Raw genomic sequence first — 17,078 nt, 5'->3', positions numbered from 1 at the left:
GTCCCACGTGTTCTTCATATAGATGGAACGATCCTTGCATAACACGTGCACCTTGATGCTAGATGTCTCGCGTGTTGGCAAAAGGATGAACAAAGCTCACGTAAAAAAATAGAGTGGAAGAACATAGATTCCGGACGACCGAGAAGGAGCAAGGAACCTCGTGGTGGAGCGTCTGCACTCATAATATTTAATATTATTCAGCGATATAAAATTAACCAATCATCTCCACAGTGGACTGGAAGAGTACGAAACACGGCAGCCCAGTGTAGTTACATCATACTAGTACATGGCTAACCCACGCTATCACCATATTTCTTGGCTTCCGTGCGACACCTATCTCTAGTAATCCAGCAGCCTGTATCGCTTCTCCCTCCTCGTCTCTATCAAAGTGCGGCGGGCTGGCGTTTCTGCCGTCTATTGAGGTCGGTTAACTATCACATGTTAGCGACATGCCAAGAGCATTCTAAAAAAATTCCTTTCACGTTCCGTTTTCAAAAAGAAAAAAATCCTTTCACGTACGAATTTGCCTGTATGCTTTGAGCAACTTGCATGTCCTATACTGCTCCTGTTTGATACTCTAACTTAGCTAGAGGTTAGACTAACTCATGACTAACCCTGAACTAACTGTAGCCAAAGAGGTGTTTGGGTGACAGGGTTAGATTGACAATAAATGCACTTCATGGAGAGAGAAAAGTGATTTTTCAGTGGTCCCAATGAGAACTATCTCCAGTTAGCACCTCTTGGGTGGGATAGTTTTTTTTGGTGGGTTCGGTGCAACTTGCTCCAATTTAAACCCTCATGCTTGGATACTTTAGGGCTATTTGAGCCCCAACTAGCTCAAACTAACTCTAACCCATGGATCCAAACAGGGCCTATGGCCAGTCTCGACGCGGAGCAGTCGCGTGCACCGGGAAGCGGCGCTCTCTCGGCCGTCGCGCCACTTCAAAGCCGGCGCCAGTGAGAGGTCGCCTCCGCTCTGGCCGGGCATTAATGCGGCACTGACGCTCCAGGGCGACGCTGACCGTTTCACGCGGGAAGCGCGCGCTGGCAAGGGAGTATAGGTTTTGAACCGTTTCAGGTGTAGTACTGGTAGTTTGCAAAACTACTCAATTACTGCACTCAGTTTCCTAAGAAATTGTGGTAAAAATGTTACTCCACAGCCCGCTTCCCTTCTCCTTCCTCTTCCACCGCCCGCGCACGTCCGCCGGGAAGCGACCGGTCAACCCTTATATAGGAGTGCTAGCACAAAAAGATGCATGCATGACCACTAAAATTTCCATATTAAAGCGCCGCTCCGGCGGGAGTATGGCGTATGTTGTTACCTTCGGCCGGCCCATGGCTACCGGGCGACGGCGACCAGAGAAGAGGCGGCGGGAGGGGAATGAATGCAGCTACTGTTTGGGTTCGCCTTCCGGCTTAAATAAATGCGCAGCATCACGTGTACCCGCGGGTGCACAAATTGTAACATACGTGTCTGCTTAAGTGGGCGTCACGTAACTGGTGTGTGTGTGAGAGAGATTCTGAGAGACAGAGTGCGTGTGTGCGACTCTACTCTTCGGACATGTACTCAACCTTTTGCATCGGGATATAAGTATAATGGTATTTACTTTAGCTAGTGATTTACGTGGCCATGTTAACGTGGTTGTGTCAAAAAAATGTCACTTCCTGCTCGTGATTTGCGTTATATAATTACAAGCAAGATTCTCGTGCATTGCACGGAACATCAATATGCATTTTTTTACAAACACCTGTTGTGATTGACCCATGCAGGAGTAATCCCATGTGTAAAAACTAATGATATCTCGAGAATTTTATCAGAAAACTGGTATCTCGAGAATGTCATCGAAAAAATGAAAGATGAGAGATAAGGCGAGGAGGAGTGGAGCGTGGTGGTGACTGGTGGTCGGAATGGGCGGAGGCATGGGGATGGACGGCGCCGGCAGGCGGCAGCGGCCACCATGCATGCTAGATTGTTCCAGAGACTTATTCCTTTTTTAATTGCTGAGCAATGAGGTTGCGGGAGATAATGATGTGGAGAGAGGTGCGGGTATCTTTTGTAAAATTATCATAGTTTGCTTTCTATCCTCAGATATAGATCATACGGTCTGTATTACAAGATGGCAGGCACACCATCACCGCCAACTCGTTTTTTTATAAGGGTACAGATGATAAGTTTGCTGACTACTAAAGTAAAGTGGAATTTGTCCATGTTATGCAAGTAAATAAAGGTGATTGTTTATCATACGGGTAAGGTTGGATGAAGGGTGGTAGGAACAAATGCTCCGCCTGGAGCATGTGTGTGTGAGATGGAGTCTTAGTGTGTGTGTGGGGTGTGTGTGTGTGTGTGAGAGAGAGAGAGATGGAGTCTTAGTTTGTGTGTGTGAGAGAGAGAGAGAGAGAGATGGAGTCTTAGTGTGTGTGGGGGGGTGTGCGTGCGTGCGTGCGTGTGTGTGTGTGTGTGTGTTTGTGTGTGTGTGAGAGAGAGAGAGATGGAGTCTTAGTGTGTGTGTGGGGGGGTGCGTGCGTGCGTGTGTGTGTGTGTGTCGCGGGGTCCTCTGTGGCGGATGTAATTTTAGTGTGCATGGCTTCATCATAGAGAGGTGATGTGTATGGTAGAGGCCACCAACGATGGGGTGCGAGAGAGAAAATGCCCGTAGAGAGGGAAGAGAAGGTGTGTGCGCGTGAGAGGAGTCGACATCGAGAGAACGTGTTTGTTCGAGAGACACCGAGGAAGACTACTATATATCGATGGTGCATGTAGGCGGGAATTAAACAAAGGGATGGTCTTATTGGTTTCGGGGATATAGGGGAAGAGTGAGAGGCGGGGGGGGGGGTAGCTAGAAGGAGATTGTTAAGTGTGAGTGTGTGTTTTACCCATCCAGGCGGAAGTTATGTGCACAAAAGAGGAGAACGATTCGATGTGGCGTTAGGATTGAGGGTAATTAACTATGTATGGAGACATAGAGACCTTGAACGTGCATGTGTGAGAGGTATACATGTATACGTGGGATGTGTGTGTGCGCGCGCGCATGATCGAGATAAAAGAAAGAAGACATAAGTCATAAGATCAACGACATGGGAGAGACGGATCGGTATGACAATATGCATGCATGTGAGAATGCAGGGAAGAAGGCCCGACAATTGAGCATGTGTTTTTGTCTTTAAGAGATAGTGGCGTGGGCTGGAGCATGCATCTATGGCGAGCAGAGGGAGTGAGGCGCAACGATTGTGCAAAAGAGACCAACCTATAAATGCATATGTATGGAGAGACATATATAGTGTGGGTGATAGGAAGCAAGACTCCGTGCGAGAAAGAAATGTTGACGGAGAAACTACAGATAGATACAGAGATGGAGATGCTAGCTAGAGGGACATCCGCTAGTTTGGGTGTTGGAGATGACCGTCGGGTGGTTCAAAGGGTGAAGTTATATATGTGTGTGAGAGGGCACTTGACTGCATGTAGAGAGAAACATATGTAGTGTGCGTGATAGGAATCAAGAGTGAGGGCGAGAAAGAAGGTTGATGGAGAAACAGATAAATAGAAAGATAAAGATGCTAGCTAGTGTGCGTTAGAGATAGGAGTCGAGTGGATCAGAAGGCTGGGTTATGTGTGTGGGTGTGAGAGAGATAGAGAGAGGGTGCATGTGAGTCACATACAAACAGATATCAGAGAGAAATGAGATCCAGAGAGACGGAGTTTTGTGTCTGCGAGAGAGAAAGATATTTCACAACGAGAGTGATAGCTAGAGAGACATACGAGGGAACGCAAGATATCTCTAGGGAGAGAGGGTGTGTGTGAGCGACATACAAGAGAACAATGGAGAAATATGAGACCCTGGGAGACAGAGTTTGTGTTTGTGTGTGAGAAAGAGATATTGAAGAGGAAGAGTCGTAGGTTCTCATATCTAAGGAGCGAAAGACATCTCTGTATGAGGGGTGTGCGAGTGGCACACATGGGAATAGTAGAGAGAAATGAGACCCCGGGAGACAAAGTTTTGTGTTTGTGTGAGAGAAAGAGATTCCACATGGAGAATCATAGTTAGAGACACATAGCAGGGAGCGAGATATACTTAGAGAGAGATAGAGTGATGAAGGTCGAGGGAGAGAGTACCGTCAGTGTGTTACGAAGATAAAAGATCATTGTCGACATACAGGTAGCACGAGAGATACCTGAGAGACGATGAACGCGTATAGGTCCAGAGAGATAGTCCTATATAAGCATGAGTGATAGCTATATGAGACGAATATCTGGATTAAAGGGGATTCAAATATTTAAACTGGAGATCACGACATCGATAATATCATAACGCAAATTGGTGTATCAAACATGCATATTCATTTGAATTTGGGCACACGTGTAATGTTATATAGTTTATCAATATTGGTGATCCATAGATTCTTCAATTACAAACAATGCATGGTTTATATGCAATTAATGTCTAAACGGGATTACACTATATGTTGCGTGTGTGAAACACATTATACATGTTTGAGAAGTAAAAAAACCCGCATGAAACACACATTAATTGGAGACAGTTAGCGAGGAATGCATACATTGGATTTCAACATAAAGTGGTTTCAAATATTTGAAAATCCAAATTGATGGATACAACCTTATGAATCTGAGATCATGCCATTTGTAAACCATATTTATGTATAAATGGTGTTGTGCTTTTGAAAGTATATATAAAAATGATGTATATAGAATGTAATTCCAATTGAAAATGGATCCCGCCCGAAAAAATAGAATACAAACGGGATTCGAATTGAGTTGGCATGGTAAACGTGCACTCTGCAAAATTTGAACGAAGCGGGGAAAGTCGCAGTAACCGCCCGAAACCAAAATCTGCGAGATGGAAATCACTACTGCCTATCCCTGCCACGCAAAGCCTATCTGCTGGATTTCTATAGGTTTCGATAGGGGTAGGTTTGTAATTTCACCCAAACGTGACGTAACCGCCTCTCACCCGGATTCATACACGGTGGGCACCAAAACACAGTGTGTCCTCGGCCGAAATCGACTCCCTCCCCGATTCATATTCATACACGGTGGGCGCCAAAAACAAACTCTCGTCGGCAAATATTCGGTGTATGCGAGATTACCGTCCTATCCCCAACCGACTAATGTTGCTGTGATGTAGTAGAAATTTGAAACGGGGGCTAAGTTTGTAAATTTCCTCGCATTTGAGACAAGCGCGCCCTGAATACATGGTTCCCCCCTTCCTCTCTACCTCCCTTTTCCCCATTCGTACTCCGTGGGCGCCAAAACACCCTCTCCACCCCACCCTCCTCCGTCCGCGCCGCCGTCCGCCACCCCATCCACCGCCGTCCTCCTCCACCATGCCGGAGCTGATACCCCGACGCCGCCGTCCATTACAAGAGATCGACCTCTCTCATCCACGGCTTCGGACCGGGATCCTTGCATCCCGTCCTCTCGCTTCATCCCCGTCGTCGTCCACCTTGCCGGCGCCGCTCCTACGACCGTCTCGTCCACCGCGCCCCACCGCCACCGTCTACCCTCCTAGATCTGCTTCCACGCCGCCGACAGCCATCGCTACCGCAGCATCGTCAAATTCTCAGCAGATGCGTACACGGCGCCGCACCAGAGGCGGTACTCTTTCGTATCTGCTCAACTTATTTATCGCAGCAAGAAAATAGATCGCCACTGCTTTACTCTAATTTCTTGTCTTGGTTGCGAAGTTGCCTTTGTCCGGTTTGCACCTTCAGATCCGCCATGGCACGCTCAACACTATACTCCCAATGCTTATGGTTCTCCCCTTTTATATTCCACACTAGTTAAATCACAGTAGACTAAATTTCAAAATTGGGTCAGTCGATTTTTCAGAGCTCGCCGGAGTTCGCCGGTAAGATCGAAGGGGCTCGGGTGGTTGTGGGGCCTCGCCGAACGAAGAAAACTCGACGCGGGTGGGGGTTCGGCGGGGGGGGGGGGGGGGGGGGCGGAGGAACACAGGCGGTGGGGGCCGGTGGTCCGGCCGGCGGCCCGTGCGGTGTTCTGTATGGGAAGAATCAGAGACGAGGAAGAAGAAGGGTTAGGAGACGTAGGATCTTCATCCAACCGCCTGAAATGGTCGAGAGACAGCTGGGAGTTGCATTCTTAATGCGCTCTGGTTCATCATGTGTGGGCACTGTGCAACCAACATTTTATTATCCAAAATCTGCTTGCTCTTCTTTACCATGTTCCTCTTCCGTTCTTCTTTAATATGTACTCTCTCCGTTCCTAAATACAAGTCTTTGTATAGATTCCACCATGGACTACATATGGAGCAAAATGAGTGAATCTACACTCTAAAATGTATCTGGATACATCTGTATGTGATCCATAGTGGAAATCTCTACCAAGACTTATATTTTGGAACGGAGGGAGTATGATAGTAGTACAGTATGTTCCTTGTACTGAAGATGAGCAGGGACATTTGCAGTGTAGAGGTCTATACGGTCGGTTGTGATGGACACTTTGAGCCTCTTTGATTCGTAGGATCTTGTAAACATAGGAATAGGATTTGTAGTGGCATGCCCACTTGAATCCTATAAGAATAGCAAGGAAATGCGGGGAGCTGTGTCGCCTTTGAGAGTTACACTGATATTAACAGTACCGCACCTTCACTTGAAGAGAGCTGGTATCCGAAGCCTTTCTAGCCGTACCGGCAATACTAGCACATATATTCCAGCAAGTTCCACTTTGCTGATTTTACTCTGATGCTTAAGGTTTTCCCGTTATATCTACACTATGATCTGTGTAGCTGCTTTGTGTCGCACTAACAGCAGTCCACTCTTGAAGCTAAACACTGCAATGACTTACAAAATTGGCACCAAGGCATTGAGTGCCATTCTAGATGCAATGAAACTCACACGCTCCCCACCTGTTGATTCTTGTTCAGAATATGATCCTAATGACTATTCTAACCTCGAGGAGTCAAAGGCAGATGGCCTGTCATGTTCCCCCATCAAGGTGCCTGTTCTAATTTAGCAATGTCTTATTGATTGCGGGTATCTTGCATATGTTGTCTTGCATTTCTTCTACTTTGTTGCACTGCCATCTGCTTAGTTTACTCATCATATATGTCGAGATGCCATGCCCATCCATTATCAATACATATTCCATCTGTCATCATACCATGTCTTTCCACTCAAATGCTGTTCTTGTGCATCAGACATCAAAGAGGAAGAGGGTGGTTGCCGAACCTGAAGGAGCACCAGCAAAGTCCTTGAAAAACGTGGTGGTGCCGGAGAAATCAGACAGCACCCCACTTATATTGGCTGTACAACCACTGACACAAAACGTAGGACCGACTCCAGCAGACTGTACCCATACTTCACTGGCCACACCACTAGCCCCACCACACAGGACCTGCACTCCCGCAAAAGGTATACTGATTTCATTTGCCATAGCACCAGCTGTACCACAGAAAAATCCCACTCCAGCAAAAAGTACAGCAAGTCCACCGGCCGAAGACCTATCCCAACTGCAGAGACGGCCAATTCCTGCAGATTGGAACCCCATTCCATTTATTCCCAGTTTAAAAGACAATGCTTTCAATGTTGTTAGGGACTACGTGCATATATTCCCATCATGGGAAGATTATTGTGAAGACAAACACCATTTTCACATCTTCCTGTCCAACTTACGTGTAAGTGCTATTATTCATGGTTATTATTTTCCTGTTTTCTGCTGATTGAACACATCAATGATTTACATTACATTGTTGTAACTAGGCGAGGGTCAATCTGGATAGTCATGACGAGCAAAGCTTGCTTGTGCTTTTCAAGGAAGCATTGCAGCAGTATCGGTGTTACCTGAGGAAATCACACTTTGATGGCAAGTCTATAAACGAATTTTCGGTGAAGTCTCCTGTGCTAAATTTAGAAGACATTGAATGGAAAAACCTTGTTATGCACTGGTCTCGTTCCCAGGATGAGGTACTGTCTATGAAATCACATGACAATTTGAACTTCTACTTTTCCGCATGTGCCTTACGGATCTTTTTTGCAGGAAATCTGCTCGAAGAAGAATTCCGGTTTGACAAGAACAACAGGATATCGCAAATATGCTGCCCGCTGCTTTGCTCTTGTTAGTACCTGTTGTCCTGTATCACTGTACTTCCATACATACCTGGTTCACTATGTGACATCAGTATGCATGATAGCTTGCTTATCAATTGTCCGCTCCAAATTATCTGATCTGTATGAATGGTTACATTAGTGTAGAATATATCCAATGCCAATGTTTTTTTAGCTCTGCATTATTCTTGTAAGTACATGTTGTCCTTTATCAGTGTACTTATAATGACAGGTAGTTGTTCATGTACCATCACTCTGCAGCTTATTTTCATTTGCCCTCCATTTTCTACACATCAGATCTATATTTACTCTTACCATAAGGTTGGCACTGAAGAAGTTTAGCTGTGCATTGCTCTTGGCTGTACCTTTTTCCTGTATCACTGCACTTACATTTATAGCTACTTGGTTATGTAGCATCACTCTTCATTTTATCTTAAATATTCTCCATTTTTTGTATATTATCACATCTATATTTACTCTTAACAAAATGTAGAATAAAGGCAATGCTTTTGAAGAAGATTCTGTGGTAAACTTCTTGAATTGCCCCCCCATCAGCATGGACAAGGGCTTTATAGAGCCTGTCTTCACCAATAATGTAAGTTTGTCCATCTCAAGCCTTCAAACTTTCTTGTATATATTTGGTTAGGCATGACTGCAATAGCTGTTTATTTTTGGTGTTTGCATCAAATTGCTTGTTTAAAGTTTATTATGTAGTTCATAAACAAAAGTTTGTCCTTTATCAATTTAAGTTTTCAGTTGTACAACCAAGTTCCTTCTTCATACCATGTAAATTAAACTATACAGAGCAAGTGATCTTCTTTTGCACTGCATGTAAGCTTCTGTTCTTCATCTGTAATCCAGTGGTGTGGTGAACCTACCCACTATAGCACAAGGTCATATTCTGCAATGTCTTAACTATGAACAATGTCATATCATTCTACTATTATTTAAACCGTCTCTTTATTTGCCAATCTGAAATGGTATAAATTGACATCACACTAACCATTGATACTTATGAGTTCTTGGTCTATAATCCAGTGGTGTCGTGAAGCTGCCAACTCCTTCACAATGTCATTTCCTGCCATGTCTTGACCTGAACAATACCATATTGTGTTAATGCAATTTTAAACTGTGTCACTTTATTCGTCAGTAAGAAATGTGATGAATTGTCAGCACTGATACTTTTATGTGCAAAACCTGTCATCTGTCTGCTTGTTTATCTTTCAGAGTGAGGAAGATATAAGTGTTGAACAAGCGCAGTCTCATCATCTTGCTCAGCTGCTTGCGCTGTAGCTCCCCAGCAGGGCTAACCTTTCTTGAACTCTATTGAAGTGTTGTCGGTTTTGTATATTATTTTGTCGGCGTGTTTATTTGCATTGGTGGCGATCTTTGATGCCCAGTGTATGTAATCTGCTGTCTGCTTGTGCTTTATTATCATAGTGGCGAACTTTGATGCCCAGTGGATGTAATATGCCGTAATTTCTTTATTGTATAGTCTAGGTTTTTTCTTATTCACGATGCTGCAGTTATTTTACTGTATATATCCTGTCTTCGCAGTAAACCGGCCAAACTGTTAAATTACGGTACATAATCGGGCCGTCATGCAATCACGATGTAGGTTGGGCCTGAAATGTGCCGAATAGCTCAGGGGCCGGCAGCAGCCCGAAATGAACCCCGGCCCATGATTGTGCGAATCAAATCACGGGCTTTTAACAGGCCAAAATTGTCTCGGTCCTTGTTTGGCCCAATCAGATATCGGCTGCGAGCAGGCCGGATGCAAACCGGGCCGTAGTTAGGCCCAACTATATGACGGGCTTTTAACAGGCCGAAATTAATATAGGGCCGAAATGTTAAACGGGCCCTTAACAGGCCAAAACTAATATCAGGCCGAATTACTAAGTGGGCCTTTAGCAAGTGGGCCCAAAAGCATAGTGTCCAGTTGACGGGCCGAATCTGATATGGGCCATAATTGAGCCCAAAGCCTCTTAAAGGGCCGGACCTGATCTGGGCCGTAATTTAGCCCAGAACGTGGTAGGCTTTTAACGGGCCGGATCTCATATGGACCACTATTAGGCCCGGAGCGTGGCAGACCATTAATGGACCGGATCAAATATGGGCCGGCATTTGGCCCAAAACATGGCAGCCAGTTAATGGGCCGGCCTACTAGGGTCCTCAAAATCTTGTGGGCCTACAGCTGGGCCGGCCCATTAATGTCGGCGAAATCTCGTGGGCCTTTAGCTGGGCTGGCCCATTATGATCCGCAAGAATCTTGTGGGCCTTTACCTGGGCCGGCCCATTATGGCACACAAAAATCTTGTGGGCCTTTACCTGGGCCGGCCCATTATGGTCTGCAAAATCTTGTGGGCCTTTAGCTGGGCCAGCCCATTATGGTCCGCAAAATCTCGTGGGCCTTTAGCTGGGCCGGCCCATTATGGTTCGCAAAATCTTGTGGGCCTTCAGTTGGGCCGGCCCATTTAAACTTGATGGGCTGGTCCACGTGTCAACATATCATAGGCGCGTCTCGCCCATTGGATGAGTGACACCTGTGCCAACGCGGACCTGCCACGTGTCTCCTCCAGCCAATGATGATTTTACACGTGGAAAATCCCCATTGGTCGGGGCTGTTAATGGGTTATCGGATCCAAAACCCGACCCGATAGCTTAACGGCGTTCCGTTACGGTGGATGCCACGTGTCGGTCATCCTTGACGAAAGCACTTCTGTGACGCGCGATTTATCGTCATGGAAGTGGACACTTCCGTGATGATAATTTTGGTAATGTCATGGAACACTTCTACGACAGCACAGGTATGACTATCTTGATTCTGTCATAAATTTGTCATGGATGTACATGCATGACAAAAAATGCGACCTACTGTGACAAACACGTATCATCACGGAAGTGTCTTTTTTTGTAGTGAATCATACTCAAGGGTCCTTTTGGTGGAAGGTTAATTTGGAACCGGTGGAGTTCTATAAATCATTGGCTAGATGTCATGTGGGAGACGATGGTAAATCTGTTTTTTTGGACTGATCTTTGGAATTCAAGCAGTCTTCATAGCATTTTCCCACATATGTTTTCATTTGCCAGAAATACTCAAATCACTTTGGAGGGAGTCTTACAAAGTGAATCCCCTGAGGATCTTTTTTGCCTGCCACTATATGTCCAAGCTTACGAGGAATTCAAACAAGTGGATGCTCTTTGTGATGTTCTAAAGAACTCTGGATTCAAGGATTGCACTGATACTTGGAGCTATATTTGGGGCACTGATCAATTCTCCTCTGCCAAAGCAGATATGATCATGATTCATGTGAAAATAGCGCCTCTTCATTTCCAATGGATTTGGAACAACTCCTGTCAGCCTAAACACAAGGTCCTCCTCCGGATGTTTCTGCATGATGACTTAACACAAGAAACCTTCTCAGAAGAAATTTCACTTGGACTCCTACAATTGTGCTATTTTAAACTGGCAACGGGAAGATAGTCTGCGTCATTTGTTTTTGGGATGCCCTTTTGCTGCTAGGTATTGGGCTCTTTTTGTCCCTCTAGAGCAGAAACATATCTGTTTTGGAGGGTTTTGAAGACATCAAGGACAAGATGGGAGTACCTTTTTCATGGAAATTATCATTCTTGCTTCCTGGGCTATTTGGATAACCAGAAATAATCTCATTTTCCAGCAAATACAACCATCATTTCAGAAATGTAAGGACACTTATCTTTTGGAGCTGAATATGTTGAGATACATGATAAAAAACATATATGTTGTCATATATAATCTTTGTTGGATAATCTGTTGTAATCTTTTCCTTTGTAGTTTGTAGATTAGTTTTTTTTCTTCTGTTTTCTTTCTTTCCTTCCTTTCTTTTGTTTTATTTTGGCTTAGCTCAACCCATGTAAGAACCTCTGTTAGTACTTTTAATTTATAAAAATTGGAGTGGGGTTTTACCCTACTGTTTATAGTAAAAAAGGCGTGTATACGATTATGTTTAAATATTTTGATTATGTATTATACAATTAAGAAAGCAACATGTTAGAAATAACATCTTCCATTTTATCGGCCGATTTTAATTCATAATAAATATTTTGAAGATTAATTTTGATTCCCAAGAAGAAACTATCAAATACTAGATTTACTTAGTACGGTACCTCGTCTTGTGGCTGCGGCTACCGTTTGGATAAAAAAATATTCTTTTTCTCCCCATTGGAGAAACATGTATATCCGGTGGCTAGATCTACTTAGTACCTTTTTACCTTTTATGATTTATTTTTGTTAAAATGATTTTTCAATAAGTATGTTTTCTATTGTATTTAGCATAATTCATATATCTCAATATTACTCCCTCCGATCCAAAAAAAGTGTCGTGGCTTTAGTTCAAATTTAAACTAAAGCTGAACTAAAGCCACAACACGATTTTTGGATCGAAGGGAGTAATATACAGTTCGTATATTTAACATTACTAGTACATTTGTTTCAAATTAAAACCATATTGTGCGTCAAAAGTTATGTTATTTTCTCTTAATATATTTTTTATAATAAAGGCATTCATCCCATGGAATCTCTTTTATACAAAAATAAACAACAAACAAAAATCACATTCTTCTATGGATTAATATGTGTCACTCAATGTATTAGTGTACTTGCATGCGTTCAGATCCAACTTTAAATATCTAGATCGAGCTCTAAGTGCATTGTCTAACAAATATGTTGACAAAGGTTTCTAGAATGTATGATTGTCACAAATATGTATTGGAAAGAAGAACAATTCAGTAGTTTCAAGAAATCTAAGAGCACTTATAATGGTCATATCTTAGCAATGAACCACATATGAGATGGTTGCTGAATTTTCAAAAAAGAAGAAGGATAGTTTCTGAATTATAAGAGAAAGAAGCAAAAAAAATTCTTCTCTTAGCTAAGAGATGTTCTCTTAGTAAGGAAGATAAGATAATTCACTCCATTATACAAAAATCTCATCTCATAGTTACATAAGTTTTAGTTTCAATCTCCCATAGTTTGAACATGTAAACATTAATTATTAGACATGACATGAAGAGATGATTCACTGCCTAAACCTAATCTGCTTCCCAACTAGGAAGTTTAGATTTTATCACTACCGAATTCAATTAGAAAGCTTCGTCATCATTTCACATCTGCTAAGTTGCAAGCTTAAAATAAGTGCTCCTGTACATAAAAGATATAACTGACGAAAAAGCTAGAACAACTTGCTTGAGATCCCCCGTTGCTGCTTTGTCCACACCCGGGATGGAAAATGTTTAGATGCTCCGGATTTGCCTCTGGACCTGCAGCGGTTGCGCGTCCCTGAAGACCTAATGCCTGCACTGCACTGGACTGCTGGACTGTGTGCTTCTCTTCGCTGTCAATTGTTCCTATCTGTCTAGTTTAGGATTTTATTATGCTTCTCTTTATGTTGGTGTTTTTGGTTGCTAGACTTCATTTCCCATTCTCGTGTTGCCGAGGCAGTTCTTTCTACTCTTCTCCACGGACCTGTAATGGGTGATATGTAAAAACTTGGTTTCATTGTAATGCAATGGAACCGGGGTGTGAGCTCTTTTCCTCTAAAAAATAAATAAAAGCACAACTAATATCAGAAACTAGAATTTTTCATGCTAAATAGCTGAGGAGACAATGCATTGCCTGATACAAAAAATAGTGCAAGTTTCCTTGTAGATATGTGTTGGTAGCATTTGATGGTTCTCTAAAGCTGGCTTGTTTTGCGCTTCTGCACATAGTAGGTTTCGCAGACGGTGAAGGGATGGGACAAGGTGAGCTGCACCATGTCGGAGCTGCAGCCGTTGAGCGCAAAGGCAGAGCCGGAGGACATTCCACTGGACATTGTTTACGAGGATGAGCATCTTCTCGTTGTGAACAAACCGGCTCATATGGTACGCACTATCTTTTGTAGTGATATATGGGAGAGTAAGATTTACTTGCCTAGTTACCTTGTTCCTAGGAACTTATCACATGAGGTTTTTTGTCCATCCTATTTTCAACATAGTTGGACCTTCAACATGTGACCTCTGAGCCTAATGAGGTTGTCTAGTTAACCGAGAAATATAATGATTAAAAAAATATCAAGTAGATAACCACACATACAGTTGATTAGAAGTCTCTGGCTATCTGTAAAATCAGTGTATAGTGAAAGGTATCACTCTACTTCAAATTTGAGGCTTGTTCATTGACGTGTTTTCCTTGTTGGTATTACATCGAAATTTGAGTTAATGTTGGTTGTACTGCCCTGTTAACAACAATTCTTTTTAGTTTATTATAAACCCTTATACTAATAGGGAGAATAATTATTCTTGCAGTGTATGTATTTTGACTTATAGGTTGTTCACCCAACACCAAGGAATGCAAATGGCACCTTAGTCAATGCTATATTTCACCACTGCAAGATTTCAACTTTTACCTGCTTAGCACGTAACTCGATTGATGATGAGTGCCCTGAATCTTCAGATGATGACGTTGATGTATTTGATGTTGACCAATTTGCAATTGGTGAAGTAAGTTCAGATGTTCGTGAAGGTATTGTACGCCCTGGTATTGTGCATAGGCTTGATAAGGGGACAAGCGGACTTCTTGTTATAGCTAAGGTATTGACCAGTTTGTCCTATCCCAAAACAAAACATTGAGAGCTTCTTGTAGCACTTGCATTTAAATGAAATTGCTAGTGTTCACCATATTAACTTTGATATCTCTTATTTAGTAAGTTAGTTTACTGACTTATCTCGGAATCACCTTGTTGACAGGATGAGCATTCTCATGCTCAATTAGCAGAACAATTCAAGCTGCATACAATAAGCAGGGTATACATCGGTCTTACTTGTGGTGTACCTAGTCCATATTCTGCGAGAATTTAAGTGCCTATATCCCGTGATCCTAACAACCGGATACGTATGCTCGCCGCTCCTGGATCAGACCATAGATATGCAAAGCATGCTGCTAGTAGGTGATTCATGTTTGTGACTTGTGCCTTCTCTTTTGTGGTTCCATATATGATGTTGCTTCTCCAAAGTTGTTTAGCTTAAACATAAATACTTAATTACTAGGACAGCCAAGCATACATACTAAAGTCACATTTCTAACTAAATATTTCACAATTTTCTATTTAAATGCCAAGTTTTTCTAGTCAAAATTATCTGTTGTCACTAAAGCTAAGTTCTTCTGGATGAACCAGCCTGATGTCATTGTCATACTGGTACGATGATCAACTAGTTCAAACGGTTTAGATAATAATGCGTTTGACTGTTTTGACCTGGACATTTCAAGATACCACTCCTTGCTCCTAGCATTACTGTGCTGGCAAAGAGTCATGAAGTTGGACCTTGCTGTTTCCTATAATTATACATATCGTGCGCACAAGAGTAGAACTTCTCTTCATAAATACTGTCCTAATCTTTTTATTTTGTAATATTGTATTGTTTATGCAACTTTCAAATGTTGTCTGGCTTTGTTGCTTAGGTATTTTTTCCAGACAAGAAATTTATTTCTCTGCTATTTCAAGAAATTTCACAGGTACAAAGTAAGAAAGGTCTTTTGTGGTGGTGGATCTGCACTGGTAGAGTGGAGATTGGAGACAGGGCACACTCACCAGGTGATTACGTTACACGATTGTCTCATATTTGAAGAAGGGGGCATCACAATTGCAATATTTTTTCGAATTTGTTATGGCTTAAAAAAGCATTCTAGGCTATAGTTGAAATTTTGAAGTGTAGACAATGTACATCTCAATGTTGGGAAATTATACTCAAATAAAAACGCTTCTTTTATCTTGTTAATGATCCTGCACCTATCGGTTTTCAGATCCGAGCACATGCGAAATATCTAGGAAACCCCCTACTTGGTGATGAAACATATGAAGGTACCAAAAGCATGGCATTGTCACTTTTGAGACCCAGAACTCCTTCAAAATATCATGGGGATCTTTCAAATCTGATATCAAAGATAGACAGGCCATGTCTCCATGCTGCATTGCTTGGGTAGGTATTGTCCAAGATGCATCTTGCCGGCATCTCTTTTCGTTTAATAAAATTTCTTGCATTTGACTTTGGTGATTGTTTCATTTTCAAATTCAAGCATCCTCATTCAGGAAAGATACTTGAATTCTCGTGTCCCCCTCTAGATGATTTTACTGTGGTACTTATGAACTGCGCCGTGTTACACCGACAAGTGATGGCCAAGATGGTGACAATGTTGCTCGAGTGTTTGATTAATCAAATGGAGAATAGATAAAGTGTTGCTTAGGATTTGGTATGTTTGACCTGAAGGTCTTTGGACTTGTGCCATCTCTGAGTGCCAAACTGATGGAAAGTTCGTCAAGCTTTTCAACATGTTCAAGGAGACAACATGACTGCACCAAGGAAGATGAACAAGCCACAAAGGAGAAGCTTCAGGAATTTCGACAAGACAAGGAAACATAGTTTTAGCACTATTTTCTATGTTTAAGGAACCTAAGAAAAACTCATGGTTAATGAAATGTTTTGAAAGCATTTGGCACAATTCTTGTGTGATGTACAAAGATGTAAAATATGCTGAAACACAATGTTGTGTGTGAAATGGAAATGACTTAGATCTTCTGCTTGTTGAATTTCAAGTGAAAGATATATGCTGATCCTGAACTTGAATTTGTGCAATCTTAATCTTATCCTAACATTAGAACTGCACGTATATTATTAGTGCAACTATAATATTTGGAAGGCGCAACTTGTATATAATTTTTTAAGAACATAGAAAATAGAAGAAAGGTGTTTCCAAATCTCAAGCAAAAGAGAAGCCTCAACAATTATGAATTGCCCATGAAACAAACACATGTACATTACACTAAAAAAAGTGCATTATGCACCTATCGGTAGTTGAGAAATAGAGATAGGAAAAACATTTTGTTAAACGTGCATTACAATTATTGTTTCTATATTTTGATGTTTATTCCCTAAATGCAACAAACTTCCACTGTTTGGGTTTATAAGTCCTGTAAATATCTTCA

General features: G+C 42.3%; 1 pseudogene; it reads left to right on the top strand.

Annotated features, from left to right (window-relative positions):
- Window positions 1–16,308, top strand: part of LOC123171452 (RNA pseudouridine synthase 2, chloroplastic-like) — an 80,431-nt pseudogene extending 64,123 nt beyond the window's left edge.
- The last annotated feature ends 770 nt before the right edge of the window (window positions 16,309–17,078 follow it).

This window comes from Triticum aestivum, chromosome 7D (genome assembly GCF_018294505.1).
Source record: "Triticum aestivum cultivar Chinese Spring chromosome 7D, IWGSC CS RefSeq v2.1, whole genome shotgun sequence".
In the NCBI taxonomy this organism is placed as follows: Eukaryota; Viridiplantae; Streptophyta; class Magnoliopsida; order Poales; family Poaceae; genus Triticum; species Triticum aestivum.
Note: the sequence above shows the minus strand (reverse complement) of the source record. Positions and strands in the feature narration are given on the sequence as shown.